The sequence below is a fragment of the Schistocerca serialis genome, chromosome 7 (assembly GCF_023864345.2).
Source record: "Schistocerca serialis cubense isolate TAMUIC-IGC-003099 chromosome 7, iqSchSeri2.2, whole genome shotgun sequence".
Classification (NCBI taxonomy): domain Eukaryota; kingdom Metazoa; phylum Arthropoda; class Insecta; order Orthoptera; family Acrididae; genus Schistocerca; species Schistocerca serialis.
This window is the reverse complement of record NC_064644.1, coordinates 153488598-153499175: the sequence shown is the minus strand read 5'-3', so window position 1 is coordinate 153499175 and position 10578 is coordinate 153488598.

Below are 10578 nucleotides of genomic sequence, written 5' to 3'. Positions count from 1 at the left end.
TGTAAAACAATGACGTCTCTTTTAGAGAACATGTTGCCAAATAGAGTCTTGCAAAACTCAATGGGCGACTCTTTCAGCAAATCAGTGCTCCTGAGTAATAGTCTCCCCCAAGGATCAGTGCTTGCGCCTCTGCTGTTCAGTCTCTATGTAGCCGACCTACCAACTACCGCCTCCAGAAAATTTATTAACGCTGATGACATCCCGCCTCCAGAAAATTTATTAACGCTGATGACATCATTCTTGCATGCCAGCATACTAATATGACTGCCCCTGAACAGAGTCTCACCCAAGATCGGGAACTGATGGCTGAATACTTCAGGTAATGGCGACTAATCCTAAGCACGCTTCAAACAGAGACCTCCTGCTCCCACCTAAATAATAGGCTGGCTAGAACACCTCTGCAGATATCTCTGTATGGTACTGAGCTTTCTTACAATTCCTATCCAAAACATCGAGGCGTAACACTGGATCGCACTACCTCTTATAAAAAAAAAAAACACCTATCAAACCTGGCCACAAAACTGAAATTCCGAAATAACATCCTCCACAAATTAGCGGGAACGACCTGGGGAGCTGGTGCCGAAACACTCCGTACGAATGCTATAAGTTTTATCTACTCAGCAGCTGAATACTGCGCATCTGTGTGGCTAAACAAGCCTGTACGTGGTAACAGGAGATGTGGTGCTAAATAAGACGATGCGAATAATTGCTGGAGTTATTAAAACCACTCCACTCTACTGGCTACCAGGGCTACCAGTCCTCAGTAACATCGAACCGCCTTATATACGACGGTGCAACATACTCATAAGAGAGTTTAAAAAGATCTCCAGTAATACAGACATGCCAAACCACCAGGCCCTTACTGTATTTAGAAGACTCAGATCCATAAATCCTCCTGTGAAGACTGCACAGCAACTTCCGAGCCAAACCTACAATGGCGTTGAAACCTGGCTAACGTACTGGAGAAACAAAGCCCATCCAAGATGGCATGCTTTATTTGAGACTCCTAACCATCTGACGGGCTTTCACCTACCAAGGAAAAAGCACCTGGACAATACTGAACAGAATACGGGCAGGTCATGGCCGAAGCGGATCCTCGATATACTGACGGAATTGACCCTGGGTGCGACTCTGGTGCCAAAGAACAAACCATCCACCACATCGTCAGCGAGTATCCACTGAGGGCGTTCTCTGGCACTGATGACGACTTCTAAGGACAACACCAAAAGCTGTGGAGTGGCTGCAGAAACTAAGTTGTAATTGTGATTGCTGAAAACACTGGAATCTGAATTTCATGCAGTTTTGTAATGTAGTTATGTGCCAATGTTCAGTTTTCATTATTTTATTATGTTTGTATCCTATATTTTAAAAATGTATATTCTCTTGTACGCTGTTTCCAAATTAGTGTGTCATACAATAACCTAAATAAATAAATCACGATTGATTTCATTCAGTTTGCGAATTTATTGCCAGCCGGTGTGGCCGTGCGGTTCTAGGCGCTTCAGTCTGGAACCGCGTCACCGCTACTGTCGCAGGTTCGAATCCTGCCTCCGGCATGGATGTGTGTAATGTCCTTAGGTTAGTTAGGTTTAAGTAGTTCTAAGTTATATGGGACTGATGACCACAGATGTTAAGTCCCATAGTGCTCAGAGCCATTTGAACCATTTTTTGAATTTATTGTCAGGATCTTCCTAATTATAGAGGATTTTTCAACGTCACCAACTACACCATTGAACCCAATGTGTATGGTGATTCTGTGATAAAAAGATTCAGTACAGGTAACAGTTGTTTGTGTGTGTTCTAGAGTAGAAGCTACTCGTTCGTCACTGAAATATTTTAGCTCATGTATGAAGGCTGTTATTCTGACGTCTAATCGTGACTTCATCTTGGATCTCCTTACCTCTCAGGGCCTGCGTTCACGGGCACTTCGATTATGTCAGATATCTCCGTGCGTGGCAAGTGGTAAGGACGGGTCATAAGCACCGTGAGAGTACGTTAGAGCTTCTCGGGTGCCATTACCTTTCCTAAAGCCAAATACATCCTGAATTTTCTTTTCCATTCTCCTGTATATTATTCTGGTCAACAACTTGGATGCATGCTATATTAAGCTGACTCTGCGATAATTCTCTCACTTGTCGGCTTTTGCAATCTTGGGAATTGTGTGGATGACGTTTGTCCGAAAGTCGGGTAGAATGTCGCCAGACTCATCCTTTCTACACACCAATGTCAATAGTCTTTTTCCCACTTTGCCAATGATTTTAGAAATTCTGGTGGTCTGTTATCTATCCCTTCTCCGTTATTCGATCTTGTCTTCCAACGTTCTTTTCAATTCCGATTGTAATATTGAAGCGATGGTCTCTTCTATATCCGAGTCCTTTTCGTCATCAGACAAGTCGTCCCCTTCAAAGATCTTCACTGTACTCTTCGGAACTGCCCGCTCTCTCCACAGCACTTACCAGTGGAATTCTCATTCCACTATTAACATACCACCTTTGCTTTTAATTTCATCGAAGGTTGTTTTGACTTTTCTACATGCTGAGTCAGTCCTTCAAAAAATCACCGCTTTTTCTGCTTCTTCACATTTTTCATGCGGTCACTTCGCCTTAGCTTCCCTGCATTTAATGTTTATTTGACGCGTAAGTGACTTATACTTGGTAATACTGGATTATCTTCGACATTTTCGTAGTTTTCATTGATGAGCTAAGTATTTCTTGTTTTACCCATTGTTTCTTCACAGTTATCTTCTTTGCACCTATGTTCTTCTTCCCAGTTTCTGCGATTGACCTTTTTAGAGATGTCAATTCCTCTTCAAGCAAACTGCCTACTGAATTATTGATTATCACACTACCTATAGCCTAAGAGACCTTCAAGCGCATCACTTCCGTATTCCACTTCTTTGCACATTGTTCCTTCCTGACAAGCCTACTATTCATCATTACTGTAGTTTGATCTGCGTCTATAACTGCTCGCTACGCCTTACAGTCCAGTATATGGTTTTGGAATCTCTGCCTGACAATGATGTAATAAAACTGAAATCTTCCCGTATCTCTGGGCCTTTTTCTAGTTTCCATCCTCCTCTTCGTGATTTTTGCGTATCACTATTACTAGGTGAAATTTATTGCATAACTCAATTAACGTTTCTCATTTCTCATTCTCTGAATCCTAAAACAAAGTCCACAATCTCCTATAACCCTTTCTTCTACTCCTTCCCCTATAACCACATTCCAATCCCCCATGACAATTAGATTTTCATCTTCCTTTACTAACTGTATTACCCGTTCAATGACCACATACACTTTCTGTGTTTCGTCAACTTCGGTTTGCGACGTCATCGTGTATACCTCAACTATCGTTGACAGTCTTGGTTTGAATGTCGATCTGTATGAGATTTACCCTACCACTGAACACTTCACAGTAACTCACTTTCTGTCTTACCCACGTATCCTTACCGAATCCCGTTACCATTGTCCCATTTTAAGCTACTGTTATTATCCTAAACTTATCTAACCAGATATCCTTGTTTCTCTCCATTTGACTTCGCTTACTCCACTATACGTGGATGAGGTTTGGTTTATCCCTTTCCAGATTGTTTTAGCTTTCCTACCACGTTCGTACCTCTGACTCGTAAAAGATTATCCTTTCATTGATTACTGTGGCTTTTCTTCATGGTCACCTCCACCTTTGCAATCCCCTTCCGAAGATAAGAATGAGGGACTAGTATAGAATCTTTTGTACGAACAGAGAGATCATCACAACATTTTTTCGATTCCTCTCCGCATATCCTGTGGGTACACATGATGTGCCACAGTGGTTTCCACTGCCTTCTGCATCCTCATACCGTTGACCACTGCTGATTCTCACACCTTTAGCGACAGTTTCCCAACCCAAGCCCAAGAGAGTGTTCTGACCCTATGTCCGCACCTCCACCCTTTTTGACAAGGCCGTTGACAGAATGAGGGATGCCTGAAGCCTTCGGCGGCCATTGTTGATAATTTTTATTCAAAATTTAAGTGGTAGTAAAGTTTGAAGCCGGGACCGAAGACATTTTGATTACTGATCAAAGACACTACCCCTACAGCGCGAACTTCTTACTAGGCCGCCTAAACTTTTAACATCTGAGATATCCTGATTCACAACAATATTTTCACTCAGTTTAATTATTAGATCTTACAAAACAGCATATAATCTACATTAATAGCAGTAATAATTACACATAATCTGGTATACCTTTTTTCAGATGGAAACACAGTCCTTGTTGGGTGCTTCCACTGCGATTGCGGGAGGCTGAGATCGTAATTACTTCCATAAAAGAAGATTTTTGTAATGAAATAGGCACCGTCCACTGATGGATGTATTTACTTGATCTAGTAAATGAATATCTGAACAAACAAAAAAAATTTCTTCCATACAGTGCATGAGTACAGTGCTTTACGTCCTGCTGAGTCGCAGAAATTGCTCCATAGCCTTTATGTTGGAGTTCATAGTTGAGATAAGAGTCTTTTCACAACGTTTCTAGGTCTAATAACACGTGTAACAAGAAATGAAAGAGGCCACTCACAGCCTTCTTTTCAAGGAAAAGCACACACTCCTATCCTTGAAAGCGTAAATGCAACGAATAGTTGTGGAGCTTTTCCAGGTCATCCTGAGCGTTCATCTATAGTGATTCGACGGCGTTCCTCTAGCATGAAGGATATAATATACACAGGAAAAATCAGATTCCTTAAATTACCTTATTTAAAAATGGTAGAGTTTCTACTACTGTGTATTATTTGAAATTTGTTAAAAATTTGAATACTCTTTTTTAAGCTGCAGAAATCGTACAGTTCTGGCATTTCATTTACGTTGTAAATACACTTCCCATAGGTTTAGAAGCACTCACTCTAATCAGCAGAAATTACTGTTTGATTTTACTAAGAAAACATTATTCTGAACTGACGTAATAATTCAAAAGTAAATATAGCTCGTGAATGAATAGTGTACGTGAAAGCTCATTTGTGAGATTAACTGACAGCGCACTGGCATGTACTCATGAATCTATGATGCGTTTGTCAACGTTAGTTTGCCATTCGTCGACAGTATTATGTAAATAAAAGCGGCCACAAATACCGATGACGCAGAATTACAGCAATCAAAGCATTGATTTGGTATAAACCGAATTAAGCGCCACAGTCCGTTTTATTCGCATTAATTTCATTACCATGCGCAACGATTCTATACCGAAAAGCAACAAACAAAACTGAAAAGTGCACATATTCAGTCACATCGACGCCTCGAATTTCATTGAGTTAATAGAATTACCTCGTATATGAGCTTCAATATCGGTGAATACGCAACCATTTTCGAACTTCTTAATCTTCATTTGCAAAATAGTTCCAAACAAAACAAATCGCAAGCTTAGTGTCCAATATTTTCATCTTATTATCACTGTAATTATCATACAATTCTAATGTAATTATACATAAGACCCTACAAACGAGCGACTATATCAATTTGGACAGTTTATTCTTCAAAAAAGATCAAGGTACTGCTTAGAAAAAATCTGAGCCAACCAATTGTACATACTGGGGGGGGGGGGGGGGGGAGGGGGGACGACGACGGAATGCGGCGGTATTCTAAACAGAGAAGACGCTTGAGTGAAAAATATCGGCCCCAATGCCAGGAAACTTGACAATGGCCGAGAGAGCATTCTACTGACCCCACACTCTCAATACTGCATAAGAATGATGTCACTGACATGACATATGGTGACACGACTCCTCATCGACAGTGATTGGTCCGACAAGTCCGGAATTCGGAGTAGGAAAATGTGGTGACAGTGTGTTTGTTACGTAAGTAAATACGTCCATCAGTAGCCTCTGTCTAGTTTATTAGAAAAATAGTTTTATGAAAGTAATTACGATATCATCCGCCCGTAATCTCACTTGTGTTCGTTTGGTGTTAACTTTTCAATAGAAATACCTATCAAGGACCGTACATCCAATTGACAAAAATATTACATTACACTACATTATGTGTAATTTTTATTGATATGAATGTAGATCATAAGCTGTTTTGTAAGGTCTAGTAAATAAACCGAGTGAAAACATTCGATTTTGGTAAAACTAAGGTATCAAACGCAGGTTTGTGTGCCAATTGCATCTGCATGTTCGGTTAGCACTATTAAATTTTGAACAAAGTGGAAAGCCGCAGAAGATGGTCTATAAGTAGGTGTCAATAGTCGCAGCACGAGGGGTGTCCCATTTATTATTTGCATGTTGCCGGGACACAGTCAGAACACTCTCTCTCAGACCCGCATGAGATGTGGAGGTGTTTTTCGATGGGCTGCGTGTTCACCTAAGCCAGTGGTTCCAACGAGGGCATTAACACCTAGCGGTGTTGGTTAAAGATTTCTAAGGGATGTTCCTGACCAGTGGAAAATTTTGGGACGTGTGGGTCACCGGATTGTTTTCTGGCTGATCCCCACCAGAATGCACTAGAAAAGTTCCATTAAAATTAAAATAAGAAGATGTATGTTTCACAAAATAGCACTAAATATCTTTCGAGGAAGATCAGTCCTTGTTATGGTATGGCTACATTGTGTTAGGTAATACTTTCACAACTTAAAAAGTGACACTCTTTAACATGATCATTCGAGATTGGGTGCTAGAATCTTTCTCCAATGTAGAAACATCATAAATATCACTACAAGAGGGGGTCATGGACTTCCAACGAATGAAAAGCTGAAACTAAAATAAAAAACTACAGAAAAATTTTTGGCTTCATAGGCAAATTATAGTGTTATAACTAGCCTTATGCGCTGTAGGAAAGAAGTTTTCATTGCACGTCCTTCATTATATTTGGTCTAAAAATATTTAGTGCAATCACCAAATTTACAGAAAAAAATCACCAAATTTACAGAGGAAAACTAAAAAAGAGAAAAACAGATTGTCAGCAGTATGAGTCAGTAGTATGTGGCGATTTAAGACTGGTGACGACAAACTGGAAATGAAAAACCGAAAAATTTGTATTAATCCTTAAAGTTCAGGCTTGTCACTAATAATGTTTTACAATGTTTTAACACTACCTGTATGTTAATAATTTTTGAGTGGATGACAACACATTCCACAACTTATTTGAACATGGCACAACCATTTCATTATGAGTCCTATGAAATATTTGTAAACATTGACATGAGCCTCTTTATCTATAGTTCACTTTATATGATTTGAAAAAAATTCATAATCACTCTCCAGCAGCAAAATTTATTAAGAATGGCCGTTCTGTCTACCAAATAAAGATCATGCATTTCGAAATATTATGTTCATCGCGAAATTCACATATGTGAATAATCAATGACACATGAATAAAAGATAGTTCTGTGTCTTCCTGAGGTACTTTTATAACCATCAAATAAATTTTATTTTTATTTGATTATTATACGTTTACTTCAGGAGACATTTGAGCATTGTGACTGAAATAATGGCAATCAAATTAACACTGGATACTATGGCTTATGAGTTCATACATGGAGCTTAATTACAGTTAAAGCTATTGCTACTCTATTTACCTTATCGTTTTACATATGGGTGATATTTTCCACTTTTTCACTTTAGAAAAGTGTCCATCAAACACTTTTGCTCAAGATCCAATACTGACATTGTGAGGCAGCACCTCAGGCAAATATACAACGATCTTCTTATTAATGTGTACCTTGCATGTGTTAGTATGTTATTAGGGTCAATAAAGTAGTTATAGTTATGGCATGATATGTTGGTAGACATCCCCCAAGATCTGATAGTTTGTCAGCTGTGTCATATGCTCAATTAAATTAATTGCATAATATAGCAATATCTGTGACCACTGGAGGTACTCTATTTTACATATTTTATTTTTATCGTTAGTTATACATTTAGTTTTTTATCAGAGAAACCCAAAACCATGTTCTGAAACAGTGATTTGTTTCTCCCACTAGAAAGTACCACAGGTTCCTCCAAAAAAACTTAACATAACACACAGACACATGCCATACTAACTAATGTAAATCATTCAGATGATGGAGGTTTAAACCTTTGAAACACGTCATGTGTATAAATAAACAGTGACTGCTAACAGTAAACGTGTAGATTAATTTTATATACCAATAAAGTGCAAGCTGTATATTGCATTAATTTTCTCCCAAAAAATAGTGAAGAAGCACAGGTAGAAACCCATAACAATTCAGAAACTATAATATTTAGTAATTTCTGTCTCTGAAAAATAACAATTTAAGATCCCTCAAACATTTTTAGAGCTGGACAATTATTTAGTATTGATGTTGTTTGAGAATTTTTAAGGGAGTCATAGATTTAATACGTAAATATATTATTAGTATTCGAAGAAATGTGACTGACACCTGAATAACAGGGAACTAACATGCATCAAGTTTTAAAAATAGTGCACTGCTTATGGCTAGGCACTAGCCGAAATCTGGATTTGATTAATACAACCGGCAGAAAAAGGACGACTGAAAATTGCGCTTTATCATTCATAATATTATATATATACTTTGTGCCTGGGAGTTGCCAAAGTTGTAGTTTATGCGGTATTACATTACTCCTACGATAATTCTGCTATTCTTGAATTCTTTGGAAGAAACTAAGAATATGTAGTGAATAAATACATATCACTTTATTTTTAATCAAGCCACATTGTTGAAAGTAGCCTATGTATCAGTTCTTCAGGATAGAAACTCCCACATGGCACGCCTCCTGGTGATTCAACTTTTTGTGTTAACAATGACTCTGTTCGTACTGGATTTGTTGTTGTTGATGTGGGTATCTTATCTCCTTTCATAAAGGAAGTAACGAAATGTAGACAATGTGATGGTGTAGGCTGTCTGGAAATAACTGGGACATGGCAACGATGGCAACGTCGAGATCATCTTTCCTTGAAAGGTACTGTAAGTTCTACTTCTCTGGAGAATGGAAAAGTTGTTGATGTTGAGCGCTTATCTAAGTACTGCCACACCTGCCTTGGTAACACTGAAGGACATATTGAACATCAGTGTTCTAAGAATTATTTTGGTTGCAGTGAAGATACGGAGTATGATGGAGCTCTAAAACTATTTCAGAGGTCGGTGCCCGTTTATAACGTTAGATATACGAAGTACCTAGGCGATGGGGACTCTAAACATTTCAGTAAAATGAATGACTTCAATGTTTTTGGTGGTACCCTGGTAACAAAACTGGAGTGTTGTGGACATGTGAAAAAGATGATGGTTGCTAGATTGAGGAAGCTACGAAGACAAATGAAAGGTAAGTTGCTATCTGGTGGAAAATGGACTGGCTGTTAGACAAATTGGACCTCTTATTGGTGTTACAGCACTAAGAAAAGCTGTATGGGCCACCTACTTTCATAAGTTGACCACAGATGACCACCCTGTTCACGTACTTTGCCCTAAAAAGGAAGTTTCTTGGTGTGGTTAACAAAAGCAAGAAAAAGTGGTCAAATATACCATCATAAGCATTCTCTTCCTGAGCCTGTTACGAATGAAATAAAAGCAGTTTTTAGAGACCTGAGTGATCCTGTTTTGCTTAGTAAATGTCTTCATGGGGGCACTCAGAACACAAATGAAAGTTTCATCCATAGTAGATGGGAAAGATTACCCAATAATGTTTCTGTATGACTAAATACATTAAATGTTGGTGCACTATGTGCAGTGACACGTTTCAATGATGGATCGATAGGAAGGTTGGAATCCTGAGAAATTGAGGCACAAAATGTGGCTCTAATATGGAGGATCTACTGCTTGGGTGTGGCAGAAAATGGATGCATGAAGCTGAAAGATCCACTCTTCAAGTTACCAAAGAAGCAAGAAGTGCTAAAAGGAATTCGAAGAGGAAGCTTGAAGATGAAGAAATGCTGCAGGATGAAAACTATGTTTCAGGAATGTTCTGAGACAGAGTTTAATTGGACTCATATCTTCATTCGCAATTTCCCACAGTTGTATTTTTCAGAATTCAGGTACAAATATTTCCTAAAGTTTATAAAGCATTGCTCTAATTTTTTTCTGTAGCTTGCAATAGACCATAAGCATGTAGTAGACCTAAGCTTTATTGCAGAATCGACTAAATTATTGAAAAAATAAAATTTTTTAGGAAAAAAATTATAAGAAATTAGAATGTAAGATATGATAGTTTTTTATCCTTGTAATATACGTAATAGGTGGAAATAAATAGGTCTAATACCTCAGCCATCATGTCATGCATACCTGGTAAAAATTTGGTCTCCTTAAAATGTATAACATTGGATTAAATTTTTCCTGAACTTCAGGAAGCATTTTAGAAAAAAGTTGCAGCAGTTTGTTTGTAATTGTTTAATAACCCTAAGCAGGTTCCTAAATATTCATAATACTTCTAATTTTTATATAAAGTGTGCTGCATTATCTGATATTAACAAAAATTCTCTAAAACATATACATTAGGAACAATGCCTGAAAGAAATATGTGTTGATTTTTACATAATATTGAGTCGGAAAATGCCCTGCATCATTAAAGGGTTCCTTGTCTGGGCTATCAAAGCATATTGACGCAAGAGGTCAAGTTTTTATTGCAAGAGGTT